We start from the raw sequence: 14,526 nt of genomic DNA, 5'->3' as shown, positions 1-14,526 counted from the left end.
AATCTCCCGGTCACATGACGCACAGGGGATTCTGGCACCTTTAACTCAGGAAGCAGGGGGTCCCTGAAATGTAAAAAAAAAAATTCAGCTCAGGAGACCCCCTGCTAACGTGCACTATTACCGGTATTAAAATTCACATTAAAGCAGCTTCGTTACCTTAGCAGCTGTGGTGATGATTTTGAATTTTTTTTTAATACTAGTGTACATGAGCAGGGGGTCCCCTAAGCTGAACCGCATTGATTCCAGCCTCGTGGACCCCCTACTTCCGAAGATAAAGGTACTGGTATCTCCTGCAGTATTTAAATCCCCCCAGTTACGTGGGCCATGACGCGGAGGAATTAAAAATGGCGCAGATAGCGGCACCACATACCTGGGGCCTGTATTTCGGGAAGCAGGGGGTCCCCGAGGCTGAAATCAATGCGGTTGAGATTTATTTATGCAATTTTTCGGTACACTTAGTGGTGGCCTAAACTGAGACCACAGTTTCATGAGTCACTACTGTCACAAGAGAACTCTCTTCCCATGAGTGCTAAAGGCCATGTCAATACATACTGCGCTATATGATTGCACACACAGCTGCCTCTTACACATACAAATACTCTATGTAATTCCATCCCTATATATCAATAGGGACCACCTAGTATCTACACACACTTTTAGTAATACAACACACTCTTACATTTCCACACCTACCCACACCATTGGTATACACTCCCATTCCACACACACCTTTTGTAAAGCGCTTTAAACACTGTGGGTGTTTTATAAATGTATATTTACATACATACACCCACACTCTTACATCACTAACATTCAGAAACTATTTAACACCTCAAGTCATAAATCGCATACTGCACGGGGGGGAGGGATAGGTTTCAGTCTCAGATAATATTCCAAGATGCGCTGTTTTTAAGTTAAACCTTTCTTGCTTTATTCATTGTAACACCACCGGAAGAAGAGATCAGTGTATCTCGAAAGCTCGCACAAATAAAAGCATTTCGTTAGCCACCGAACGGTATCCCGTCTATTCATTTTTGATTATTAAGCTGGGCTAACACGGTACAGTGTAAAAATGTTACTTTTTTTGTTGTCTTTTAAAAGAAAATGAAATACAGTGAAGACACTAAGCAATATATATATATATATATATATATATATATATATATATATATATATATATATATATATATATATATATTAGTACAGCAGATAAATTAACACAGCAGCAACCTCATTGTTGCTGTGATCAGGGCTGAGTTAAACAAAGGTTTTCAGAAGAAATTAAAAAAATTAGTTTTTGACATCAATATATTGGTCCAAAACAACAAACTACTGTAGGGTCTCAAAATGTTACAGGATAAAAAGTAAAGGAAATAAATGCGGTAGAAAAAAAAAATTGGGCAATCTAGCTGGGACTATGGGTTTAACAAAAAATGCAAGATTCCTATGTCTTCATTTTCTTAAACACGATAATCTGAAACAAGGAAAGGATTGTGTGTGTCAGCTCTTGTGCTGTTCTCACAATGGCGCGGAGGCACTGAAAAGGTTAAACAAATGCATTCATGCCTAAAGCAAACATCTAGCAGGCTCCCTTTCTTTGAGAATAAAACACGTTTTCCCCTTCAACAGGGGCTCTGAATAGTAATGTATTTCATCCATCCTCAGCCCGACTTGTCCACCCTGTAAGAGAAGCAACACAGAGGGGGGTGATAGGCTGCATTTTGGTGGGCAAAGTCCTACTCCACACACTATCCCCCTATTCATGCTGTGAAACTTTCCTGTGCTAGCCCCATTTATTTGAGTGAAGCTGTGTTCCGGTGCCGGGAAGATGGCTTCACAGCCCAATGAATAGGGGCCTCTGACATCACGCTAAAAGCAGTGCACCCGAGAGCAAGTCACAGCACTCCTGAGCTTCAGCTTCACATGTTAATCCCTCCTCTGCCAGAGGGGCTGCAGTGCATTGCGAGGCCTTCCGGCAGTGAATGGATTATCAAATCACCTTTCAAAAATTATATTCAAATATGTGGCTTACTATTGTAAAATAAATGGCATTACTTACAGTAGAGGCAACGTTTATTCTAACATTTGCCGTAAACTAGCCGGGTTACATTCTGGGTATGTGCTGGGTATGTGCTGGGTATGTGCTGGGTATGTGCTGGGTATGTGCTGGGTATGCTCTGGGCTAGTTTGAGGCACGTTTAAGGCATTTCTGCATTGACTAACGACCCATAGGATTAACACAGCAGGGATCCCTGGCAGTCCAATTCAGTTTGAATGGGACTGCCAGGGACCCCTGCTGTTAATCTGATAGGCCATCAATCAATGCAGAAATGCTGGGGCTAGTTTAAGGAAAATTTAAGGCATGTATTCAGAATGTACCTGGGTGTTTCCTGGGTTTTTTGGGGAATTGCCACTGGTTTTTGTTCGAATAAGAGTTGCCTCTACTGTACTCATATTTAGCCCTTAAAGCACAATACCCTTCTCCCCCACCCCTTTTTTTAATACCTAAACCAGGGGGTCCAGGAGCTGTGTGCGCTTTCTCTGATCTCTGAGAATCTCCCATTCCTGAGATTAGTAGTTTTTTTTTATACCGGCTGACCCTAGGGGGACTGCAGATCTGCCCAGGGGGGCCTGCCCAGTTAACATTTTTAAAAATCCAAAACTTTAAGGAAAATCAAAGTGTGTTCATAGAAGCCAATTACTACTGTATGCATTGCTGCTTATAACATGTTTTTTTGTGACGTGACTATAAGTACAATAGGTCATAGGCAGCCTAGAGAAAACTTTATTTAAGAGGAATTGTACCTAGTTAAGGGTGAAGGGGTTAACTTGTTTCATATGTTCTCTTTGTCAGCAAAAGCAATTCAGCACACCTTATCAAAAAACAAACACACCTTGCCACACAAATGAAATGTGCACTGCAGTTGATACACATGCTTTGGTCTATAGAGACCTGTTCATTTTCTCAAGATAGGAAGACACTACATTCATACTGAAGTACTTTGAAGAGTTTCAACAGCAGGAGGGACAGTTATTTGGGCGGGCGAAAGCACTTACTGACTTGCAAGCCAAAGATATCGCTAAATGATTGCAGCCTAGTGACGGGATCATATCATTAATGACAAGTACAGTACAGTATAGCTGTGTGCTATTTCCTTACTGTGTTAACTACTTCAGGGCTATAAGCTGCATTGCCAGGGTCATTTCGTTGGAGCTAAGTGTACTGACAGCACTGACATGTTTAAGGGATTGAGGGCTGGATTTATCAAAGCACGATGCAGGGTAAGCTCTGGCGGTAACTGCTATTGACATAAATGGGAGTAACTGCCAGTACGGGGACAATACTTTGATAAATCCCGGCTGAAATCTGCTCAACGAGGACATAAAAGAAAATAATAATCTAAATTGGACACCTGGACTTGTAGATATTTGCTTGGAAGTTTGTGTGTAAAAGTGGGGAGCTTAATTCCCACTGGCTACTCACTTTTGTCTGATATAACTGCTCATCAGGAGTTAGCACAGGCAAAACCCCTTTGTTTTCCCCTATCTTGCCTTTATTTGATCTCTTATAAGGACAGGGTGGAATAAGAGTAAAGGAAAACTTGGTTGACAAACACTTCCCTATTCAGAGGCCGCACAGAAAATGAATGTGTTTAATTTACAAATAAACAAAGCAGCCACACTTCTTCTTTTAGCTCGGTTTCATTTAATGAAGACTTACAGATTGTTAAATTCCACAAAAAAAAAATTTGGCCAGTTATCAGGGATTGTACCTTAAACTCACACGCCCCGAAGATATGAAGAAGGTAAAACAAACTAAAGCAGCAGTATTCCTGAAATCCTTTTTCTGGTAAAAGTTGGGAAAGTTGGGAAAGGGGGTCAGGGCTATGTGAATGAAAACATTTGGCGATTTAAATGATGAAAACATTGTTTGCCATTGAGTATTACAAATATTTCTTTGCACGCAGAATACATTGCTGTTTTGATTAAAATCATCGCAACCCTCCAGCTACAGTAGGCGCTGACTAACACTAATAAAGATGTACTGGAGAAGAATGCAAGTTTCCATGGCTAGAGAATATCTTGGTATTGTGAGCACAAAAGACCTCCTAATTGTATGTATTCAGAGGCACATGCGTTTTAATTCCATTCTGGGCATGTTGTGACAGTGACGGCACAGGATTTAGTGAAGGGCTTGAGTGGCAAATGTCCATATGTCTGCCACATCCTGCTACAAGGAAGGGCGGTATCACATTACATAGATCCTTCCTTAGTAAATAGTGAGATTCCATCTCTAATGCTCGTTGAAAGGTAAATTCCTACATGTCCAACAATTTTGAACTATCTAATCTCTGCTGGAGCTACAGTATAGTCAAACATTCAGCCATAGTCTGCCTTCTCTATTCAAAAACATCCCCACTGAATCTACAGTACATGCGGCTATTAGGGGCTCATACCTAAATGTAAGTATATTTTTACTCATATACTACCAATAATGCACGTAGCAACAAATACAAAAGCACACAATAGGAAAAGCAATCCCTGCGCTAGAGAACTTATAGCATAAATCAGGGGTGGCTGACTCCAGTCCTCAAGGGCCACCAACAGACCAGGCATTGAGCCACTTGTGCTGAAGCAGGGATATCCCTTAAAATATAACCTGTTGGGGGGCCTTGAGGACTGTAGTTGTGCTCCCCTGTTTTATGGCATATAACTGTTTAATAAATATGGTCCAAAATATTAAAAGGAGCTTTCTTCTTTCTTATACAACTTTGTCCAAAATGCTTAACATAAACTGTATTTGTTTTAATGCACAATCACAAACGGTTTAATGCAGTAACAAATGGAAAAAAAAACAGAATCAGATTGTGTGTGCAAGTATATAATTTAAAAGTAGATTGTAGGCCAAGGCCCACAGTATGAGAGAGTTTCATAATTACAAAGGCTTCATTGATCAAAGATTATTTGAACTGAGCCTGAGCTCTTTGTGATAGTTTGAAGTGGTACAGAAGAACGTCCCCCTTACAGTAAACACACTGATTGCTGGAACTACCTTCACAATGCAGGTCCCTCCACCGAGAGGTGTTAAAGGGGCAATCCCTCTGCATGTTTAATAGGTTAAATGTTAATGTAAATAAAATTCGGCAAAGCACATTTTTTTTTTTACTGTGTGATATGTCTTCATGGCAAGAAAAAACTTTGGTGAGATGTTACTATCTATCATGTCTTTTGGTGACAGTTTGCTAGAGGGAAATTGTTTGTGCTGTGTTTATAATGTTTGTATAACATATATGAAGCTACCATTAGTCAAACACGTAAACATAAGTGGCTGATAATTCAGTGGACCTGGAGAAAATAGAAACATACATTTTTAGCATGATGCAAACTGGTAAATAATTGAAGAGGTCATATATAAAAAAAATAAGATCCAGATTTACTAAGTGGTGCTATGCCATAAGGCATTTTACAGGCCAATTAGGTGAAGCCCTTAATCTAGGATCATGTTACCGTATTAGACATGGAACCTGTAAAGCTAATGAGAACCAATATACTGTAGCAGGTTATCTTACTTGTTACCCTTGTATTTCCATACTTGATTTACTTTTCAATATATAAGTGCTTTTCAAACTGAGGTACCTTCAATCCAACACTGGAGAATAAAATAGCAAAAGAAAAATGTAGCTGCTACAGTAGATTATACCTATATGCATCATTTTCGTTCTCCCATCTACTTTTATAAAGGTGCTGGCAACATGAGTTACAGATGGTGTCCCACTTAGGGGCTTTCTCAGTAAGCTCTGAAGCGTGCGATCACCGGGACCTCCACTCAAGTCAATGGGACTGCGGGCAACCACTTCAGAGCTCATTACATAAGACCCTTATGGGCTGCCGAAGCGGCTGATCTGGTCGTTTTCGGTCGAAGTTCCCTATTGAAATCAGTGGGGAGTTTTGGACGAAAACTACCCAATCGGTCGCTTTGGCAGATATAGAATAAGCCCGCTTAACATTATGTAAATTAATGCTGTTATTAGGCTCTGTAGATAAAACTAGGTGAACACCACCATGGAAAAAATCAGAGTTGTATGTTGTGAGGACTGATTGTCTACTCCTCCCCACAGATAAGCAGTCATGTTCAATGTCTATAAACTAAGTTGGGGAACGAACCATGAGAACGTAGAAAAAAAGAGCAGCAATATGCGAATAAAAGTCAAGCTAAACCTCAGGTTACAATATTTGCAAACAATATTTCAAAACATATACAGTATATATATATATATATATATATTTATGCTTTACTGTGGAGGGTTTTTGTCACTTTTTTTACCCCCATAACCTTAATAATTGTGGTATATATATATATATATATATTTATTATTTAGAAAATCCATTACCTAATTGAAACATATTAAACATGTCAGAGCCAAAGGCTAAATGCCGTAAATGTTGGATTCATACTGGCCATGGCAAACATTTGTAACTTCTCACAGGGAGATTTTGGATGAAAATGGGGCAGATTTGTAAAACATGTATTAACTTGCATTGGGATATAGGAATTATTTTCAGGGAGAGAGCAGAAAAATGATACATTTTCAGCTACAAATCAGGGAGTAAATGGGCAGAATTGGTCCTTATGGTTGGACTGCACTTCTAAACACAAACTCTTTCAGGACAAATCTAAACTACATGTTTATTCATATTTGCATGAGAATCTATCTACACTCTGTGTCTGGTGAATCAGCTTCCGACTATGCCTCAGACAAGACATCCAGATCTCAATGGTGCAGTGGTAGATTTCCGGTAACATTGGTCACCTTGTTTTCTTGCCCCTCAGGGCGTGTTTCTTTCCCACTGAGCACTCCTCCGTATCAATGTGAATAACTTTCCACATGCAACAATCTGCACTTCACAGGACAGCTCCGTGCAAGAGCTTCCCTTCCTGTGCTTCAATTATTAACTTGCGTTCAAGCTTTACAGCCCTGCTTTATGGAGCAGATACAAAGAAATGTGACTAGACTGCAACTTAACCTCTTCATTGTCACTCTACCGCTATTGCATTTAATTTGTGTCACACTCCGTTTGCCACTGCTGCACCCAATAGGAATCACTCTCTTTAGGATTTGTCTTCATACACTATCACTGGATCTTACCACTCATTGCAGATGACGCCGCTCATTTTTAATGTTGGAACGAATAAAGAAAGGACATTTTTCTATGCGATCACCACATCCTCAAACGAGACCCTGAGCCTTTTATAATGACCTCCTCACACAAAGCTGTTAGGGTGCAAGATGATGTGTGGGCACCTCTCTTGTTGTTTCAATCCTCTCTGTGTCCGCATTAACCCTTCTATGTTTATTTGCTAGCATTGAATGGGTTATTATTGCATTATATTATCTAGAAACACTATACGGGAAAGTCCATCTTTTAAGCAATCAAAAATATTTAGTTCACTAGAACAGTGGTGCTCAACTCCAGTCCTCAATGGCCACCAACAGGTCACGTTTTCAGTATATCCCTGCTTCAGCACAGGTGGTGCAGTCTTCGACTGAGCCACTGATTGAGCCACCTGAGCTAAAGCTGGGATATCCTTAAAATCTGATGTGTTTGGGGGTGTTGAGGACTGGAGTTGAGCACCCCTGCACTAGAAGACATCACCTGTAGCTTGCAGACTTAGGCCTGGGACATAGAGGGTTCAGCCGCGCTGAGCCGCGCTCCTACTCTGCCTCGCCTGCTGAAAATTGTGCTTTTTCCTGTCGTTGCAGGCGAGGCAGTGAGCGTGCTCTGGGGGCGGAGGCGTGTCAGGAGTGGGAGGCGGGGCTAGTCCCTCACTCCCATTGGATGTGAGCGGTCACGTGACCACTCACATCGCTTCCCCGAGCGGCAAATTTGAAACTTGCCTGTCTCGGCAAAGTTTCTGAGCCTCCGCACGCATCAGCACGCATGCGGACGGGGAAACTATAGCCACGCTGATGACAGATGCAGGGGGTTAGTGCATCTGCTCAGCGCGGCTCAGCCCGCCTCAGCGAGCTTTGACTTACTATGTCCCAGGCCTTAGGCTGTGCTTATAGTGCCAGGGGACGGCGACGTGACGTTGCGCCAAAACAAATACATTGGATCCGTCGCATGCCATAGTAAGCGCGACAGCGCTGCAAAAAATGTTGAAGCCATTGAAATTTGATTTTGGGAGAGACAGTCGCCACATGTGACTGTCTCTACACCAATCACAGAGCACCTACTGTACTCTGCCCGCCCCATTCGTGATGTCACTGGCCTTGTTGCCAGCGACGTTGCTCCAAACCCATGTGCAACTTTTGCCAGTGGTGACGGCGACGTCATCGGTCGCGTCGCCGTCACTATAAACGCAGCCTTACTTTCCTTCTACGGCTGTCACATTCCTAAATAAGACTTTTATATCTCTTATGTTCAAGTCTTTACTTGGAAACATTTCAATGCATAAGAGCTTCTGCTGATAAATGGATGGATTGGACTGAATCTCCCTTCTGGATGTTGCCTTATCTTAACTGTGAAAATGCCTGTCTCTATCCACTTCTGACTGGCACACACTTCTCTCTCTGTAGTCAGAAACATGTTTCTATTCAGCTGAGTGGAGCATGAGGTATACAGTACGTGCAAGTCAAACCCGGCAGACAGCAGGAATAAGATTTGTGTCATGCAACATTTTATGAATTAAACTTAGATATACATAGATATATATGGCACTTAGTGTATTTCAGATGATGATACATTTCTCAAGTTAAAGACAGTAGTTCTGTATTAATTGAGTGAAGTCTCCACAATATACTTCTGTATGCTAACTGGCACATACTGTATCAGTCAGAGTGGCCTCATCTAAATATATTGTAACTTTTACATTTATTTTGACATAGATATTAAAAACAAATAAGTAGGTTATTTCAAAGACTTTTCTAGAAACGTAACATTACCTAGCACTGCCCGCACACATGTGGGGAATGGAACGCAAGTGATATGAATTTTGAACGGCATATCATTTACAGAACATAAAAATAATTAAGTAACCGATTTTAATGAATTAAAGTAATTTATAAGACTTCTGGAGGGAGTCCATTGAATAAACAGAGCCCAGTCATGGGAAAGTGGTGAATAAAAAGGTTTGGTGACATTTTGAGGTCAACATATTGGAGATACAAAACTATGACAGTTGTCCTGGAAAGTTCTGAAAAAGAGCTTTTCATCGATGTATAACATGACCTGGTAACAAAAAGGTTGTATCGACTAAGTACTGTATATTGAGATTACCCATTGAACTGATAACTGCCTACTTTATTAACAGCCCACTTATGTATACAATTAGACTCACGTGAACACCACACACAAAGATTTTAAATAGTTCTTTTAAATGTGAACACAAATGCTCCATATTAAAAAAACTTCAAGTGGTAATATACACAAATATTTCAACGTTTGTCGAATTTGGAATCACATTATTTTGCCATTAAACGACGATTACCATTAACCCAAGTTTGGTGGTGGCAGTACAACTGTACATGAGTGAAGGCCTGCAAATATTCAACCAATGAGGATTTTAATATTTCTACCATAACTGTTTCCTGATTTTTAAAGGACTAGAATATACCTCAATCCTTGCTGACAAACTGACACACAAGCACTAACTGAAGCGATACATACGATAGTATAATATTGGTAGTGTAGGACCTACTGAAATGGGTTTACCGTGATTTGGTTGTATGCTTAAAATATTTGGGCCAAAGTATTGAACTAAATGACCCATTTTTATGAAGAAAGAATATAGATAATATACACAGTAATGTCCTAAATAATTTGTCATATTGGATGGAGCATTGGGGCTTTTTTTGTCTTTTGCTGTATACATTGGGTCACAAACCCAGCGGCACTCCAAATTACAGAAATATATATACAATGTAGTGGGTTTGGGTTTTGCGCTTGCTAAGACTGTGTGTCTAACTGAAGACCCCTGAATTGGAACTGAAGACCCCTGAATTGTTTCTGCAATCAGCTTTTTGCATTTTCTGAAATTTTACTGGGCTTGACAAGTAGGTCACAAAAAGATACATTTACATTAAAAAAAAACATGACCATGTATGCTATTTCCTTGTATAGTTTTAGATCAACGAAGCACTGAGTTCGGTTAGAATTGGTCAACATTCCAAATGGTCCATTCATATAGTGCCTCTTGATCATCATGCATCTCACTGGTAAACAATATTGCAGCATGTTCTCAGAAGCAGCAAATAGTAGTTGGAAGTCATTAATTTGCTATTACTTACATTATTTTACCAAGAATGATGCTGTACATTGACATGCACATCTCACTCTCAGTTATGTAAGTGGATACCAGACTAACACTGCGGTAATAAGCATAACCAACTATTGCAACTACAGACATGTTCAGCGTGAGTCAGTGCCGTGAACTTGCATTTTCGAAGAGTGCCGGGGACTTTGAAGGAACCAGGTAAATCATGTCTGAAATATGTAGCTCCCTCCAAAATTTCAGTCAGGCTGCAGCTGCACCCATATACACTACAGACCACTATCAATTCACAGCATGGCCCTACAGAGACTTCTGAACAACCTCTGCGCCTTACATCTTATTCAAATGTTCTCATACAAATTATAACAATTGATTTTATCATTAGAAAACTACTTTATTTTACTAACGCAGAAAATCTGACTATGTCCTACGGTAGGTTTGTGCTGTATTCAAGCGCTTGTTCAGATTACACTGTCCAGATTTCAGACTCTCTGCTTTAGAGTTATCCTTTGCACAAGTGCACAACCAGAGCAGAATTGCTAAACTCCCTGGTACAAAAAAAGAATGCATAAGCAAAAATACAGAACAGACCTTCAGCTCTTTAACTTGTCCTCGAAAAGTGAAGAATCCTGTTAGTGCAAATCTGTCTTCATTATATATTCCAGTTTGACATATCTCAAAAAGAAAGCTGCAGCACGTTAAAGTTTCTTTGTAGCCTAGTGAAGGCTCTTAGCCCACACTGATCACAGAGTAAGTATTACAGTCCCTGTTCAAACAGCTCAGCTCCAGGGTAACAAGTTCAAAGTGGGAGGAGAGAAGGGAATAAAAGGGTGTTAACAATCTGGAACAGTAAGCAAGTCCCTTTTTTTCAGAAAGGAAACCTGTTCTGCAGGTTGGAAGCTGAAGTTGGTGCGAACGTTTCAGTTTTGAGTTGGAAAAATCTTTTTTTCCTGGCCTAGAAAATACAGACGTGTTTACAATACAATGTTTTTGGAGGTACAGGAAACACTGTAAGGTGAATGATTACTATGGGCTGTGTTGGTTTTCCACTTTACACTTCCGACTATAATTTCATGTATACCTAAAGCTAAAATAAGACTCAAAGCAATATCTTATGGAACAACCTAGCATCTTACTTCACACCCACTGGGTTTTATTGCATTTCTTATACATAAAGCACCCTGAAAGCCATTGGTAAAAAACATTGAATAAATATGATATCATACAAGGCATATTACTGCACCACTGATTGGCTGAGGTGACATGGTTTACACCTCAATAATGCTTTATTTTAAGGCAGCAATCCCCCCAAATATGATTTATTTTTCTAAATTGCATGAACGGGGCGGCCTCTCAAAGATGATCCGTGGTCCTCTGACCTCCAGTGGCCCCCAGTTCCCAAGAACAAGAGTTAACATGTTTGAATTTTTTTGTAGTTTCTTTAAAAAAAACGACAACAATCTACAAACTGTGAGGAATCCACTCCTGTCTTTTCTGATAGCCTTGCAGGGTGCTGTTGTTCTCACTAATTCCCTCTTTGCAATCAACAGCAGCTGTGTGGGCTATCACTGCAACCTAGCCTTGTACTCACTCATTGGAGCAGTGCCCTCACACCCTCCTCCGGGGATTGGCCCGCTGGCCTTTAAGTACTGCATTCCCACAATCCTTCTCTGCCGAGCATAATCCTTCTTGGACGTTACTGTGTTCAGCCACAAGCCCTTGCTTGTTTTCCTCTTGACTAATCCTGTGGAAGTATTCCAGCATTAGTTCCAGTTTCTTCCAGGCCTGCTGCTACTTCGCTGAGGCCTGTGTTTCCTGGTTCCTGGGGCCTGCTGCTCTCTCCAATGCAGAGGCCATGTCCTGGTTCCTGTGCTGAAGCTGTAGATCTCCAGCGTTTACTTCAGCTCCCTGTTTCCTGGGGCCTGCTCCTCTCTCTCCATTGCAGAGGCCATGTCCTGGTTCCTGTGCAGAAGCTGTGGATCTCCAGCGTTTACTTCAGTTCCCTGTTTCCTGAGGCCTGCTGCCCTTCCTCTGCAGAGGCCTGTCTTCTGAGTCCTGAGGTCTGTAGCTCTCTCTCCTCGCACAGGCTCGTTCTGGACTCCTGCGCTGAAGCATTGGTTTACCGGTGCTGCCTGGCGGTGTGCCACCTCCGGTCTGCCTTCTCCTTCCTGAGACCGGTACCATGGGCCATGGTCGCCGCTCGCGCAGAACCCGCTCCCGCCCTGCAGCTATTATGCTGAAGCGGGACCTAGTTGATTTCCTGTTGCCAAAACTCCACTTGGACAACGTTTACTCTGATGTCTCCTATCCTGACCCTGGCTCGTCCACTGACTACGCTGCTCTCTCCAATCCTGAACCCGGCCTCTTTGACTATGAACTTCGCACTCCGGACCAGTCTGCGCGGTCTAAGGTCGGTGATTTCATAACCCAGCCTCAGCCACGCGGTCCGGCCCCGGTTTGTGGCGAGCAAAACCGTGACACAAACATGGTGACATCCGATGACTTCACAGGCTTTCTATTGGCTGCCAAAAGCAAGGCTGAACCTGGAGCTATTTTGTGTCCCCGTGGGCAACTATTCTTGCCCTGTGAACAAATCGTCTCGTAGCTTGGGAACCGGGTGATCCATGTTTGTAAAAACAAAAGAAATTGGGCGCAGCACGGATTGCGGCTTTAACATAGCAGTTTGCGCCTTTTTTTTCACTTTCACTTGTTAACATAGCAGTGTCAGCATTGACATGCACATTGAATAACTGCCAACAACACATTGTCTAGGATTCACTAGAAGTCGCAAGGCAGGGGGATTCCACCCGATCTGGTGTTAACACCGGATCGAGGTGCCATACCCCACATTGTGGCTTAGTGTATCTGGCCATTATGGTTTACCATCTAATTTTGGGGACCGAGGTGCGGAGAGATGAAGTGACATGTTTGAAGTTACATGGAGTCGGCCCTGTGTCTGTAACCAGGTTCTACCACACAAAAGAACAGTGTCATTACCAATAGACCACATAATGCTGTAGTAGACTATGCATGGTTTTGGAGGCTTTCAGATCACAGGATTTTCTTTATGATCTACACTCCTCCACCTTAGGTATGGTTACGTATCTCTCTGTCCTTCGAGGATTATTACTTTTATAGGCTACATTTTTTATTATAATATAATATTATATATTATATATATAATATATTATAATAATACAAACATTATCAAAGGCCCGTCCACCCTGCTCTACCAATGACACCCCCTTCCCGCTTAATGAATGGCTGGCTGCCTCCACCCACTCCTGCACCTCTAGACATCAGTTTTTCATCCACTCGCTCCCCAACATGGCAGCCCCTTCTCTCCGACTGGCTCACCTGCTTCTCATGAAGGCAGCCCCTTCCCGACCTGCCACATGGCGGCAGACCTCCCACCCTCCTGCCCAGTCCAGCACAGCAGTAAGCCTGCCTCCCCCGTGCTGCCCAGCAGTAAACCTCCCGCCACCCCCACCAGTATATCTCCTACCCTCCTGCTCCTCTGGACAGCCCTTCCCTGCAAAAATAAATGAAGAAATCCCTACTTTCTGCAAGGTGCCCAAAATTCCAGGGATTGCTGACGATGAAGAATAATATGTTTAAACCAGAGAGCAGGGATTTCAATAATGCCCGGAATTTATGTCAATTTAGCCTATAATCAACAGCAGCTCCAAATAGAAAATATCCTGCCTGGCCACTGGCTGTTCCCCCGCCGGGGAGGGGTGAGTTGGGGGAGGGGGGGGCATGTATATGTGTGGGGGGGGGAGAGGTGGGAGATATAGAGGGGGGGGTCTCGCACGGCCGCTGACACTGGGTGGGAGGGGGGGGGCGCTGAAGGGGTAATAATAGTGTGTGTGTCCCGCTGACTGTAGCGGCGCCGGGGGAGGGGGGGGGGGGTCGGGGTGAAAGCGCGGGAGACACGGGGAGAGGAGGAGGTGCGCGCGGGTGCTGCTAACACTGTGAGCCCCGCTAATGAATGTAACAGTGTGTGTGTGTGTGTGTGTGTGTGTGTGTCACTGTGTGTGTGTGTCACTGTGTGTGTGTCTGTCACTGTGTGTGTGTGTCCCTGTGTCCCTGTGTGTGTGTGTGTGTCACTGTGTGTGTGTGTCACTGTGTGTGTGTATGTGTGTGTGTGTGTGTGTGTGTGTGTGTCCCCGTGTGTGTGTGTGTGTGTGTCCCTGTGTGTGTGTGTGTCTGTGTGTGTGTGTGTCTGTGTTCCCTGTGTGTGTGTCCGTGTT

The 14,526-nt window shown here is 42.6% G+C and overlaps 1 protein-coding gene across 2 annotated transcripts in view; it reads right to left on the bottom strand.

Annotated features, from left to right (window-relative positions):
• Positions 1 to 11,040, bottom strand: part of PLCH2 (phospholipase C eta 2) — a 498,290-nt gene extending 487,250 nt beyond the window's left edge. For both annotated transcript variants that reach the window (XM_075604867.1, XM_075604874.1), the window contains exon 1: positions 10,865 to 11,040. The gene's annotated coding sequence lies outside the window, so the exon portion shown is untranslated. The remainder of the gene's footprint in view (positions 1 to 10,864) is intronic.
• Positions 11,041 to 14,526: the final 3,486 nt, after the last annotated feature.

Source organism: Ascaphus truei, chromosome 6 (genome assembly GCF_040206685.1).
Source record: "Ascaphus truei isolate aAscTru1 chromosome 6, aAscTru1.hap1, whole genome shotgun sequence".
Taxonomy (NCBI): Eukaryota; Metazoa; Chordata; class Amphibia; order Anura; family Ascaphidae; genus Ascaphus; species Ascaphus truei.
The sequence above is the reverse complement of the archived record's forward strand: the minus strand, read 5'-3'. Positions and strand labels throughout refer to the sequence as shown.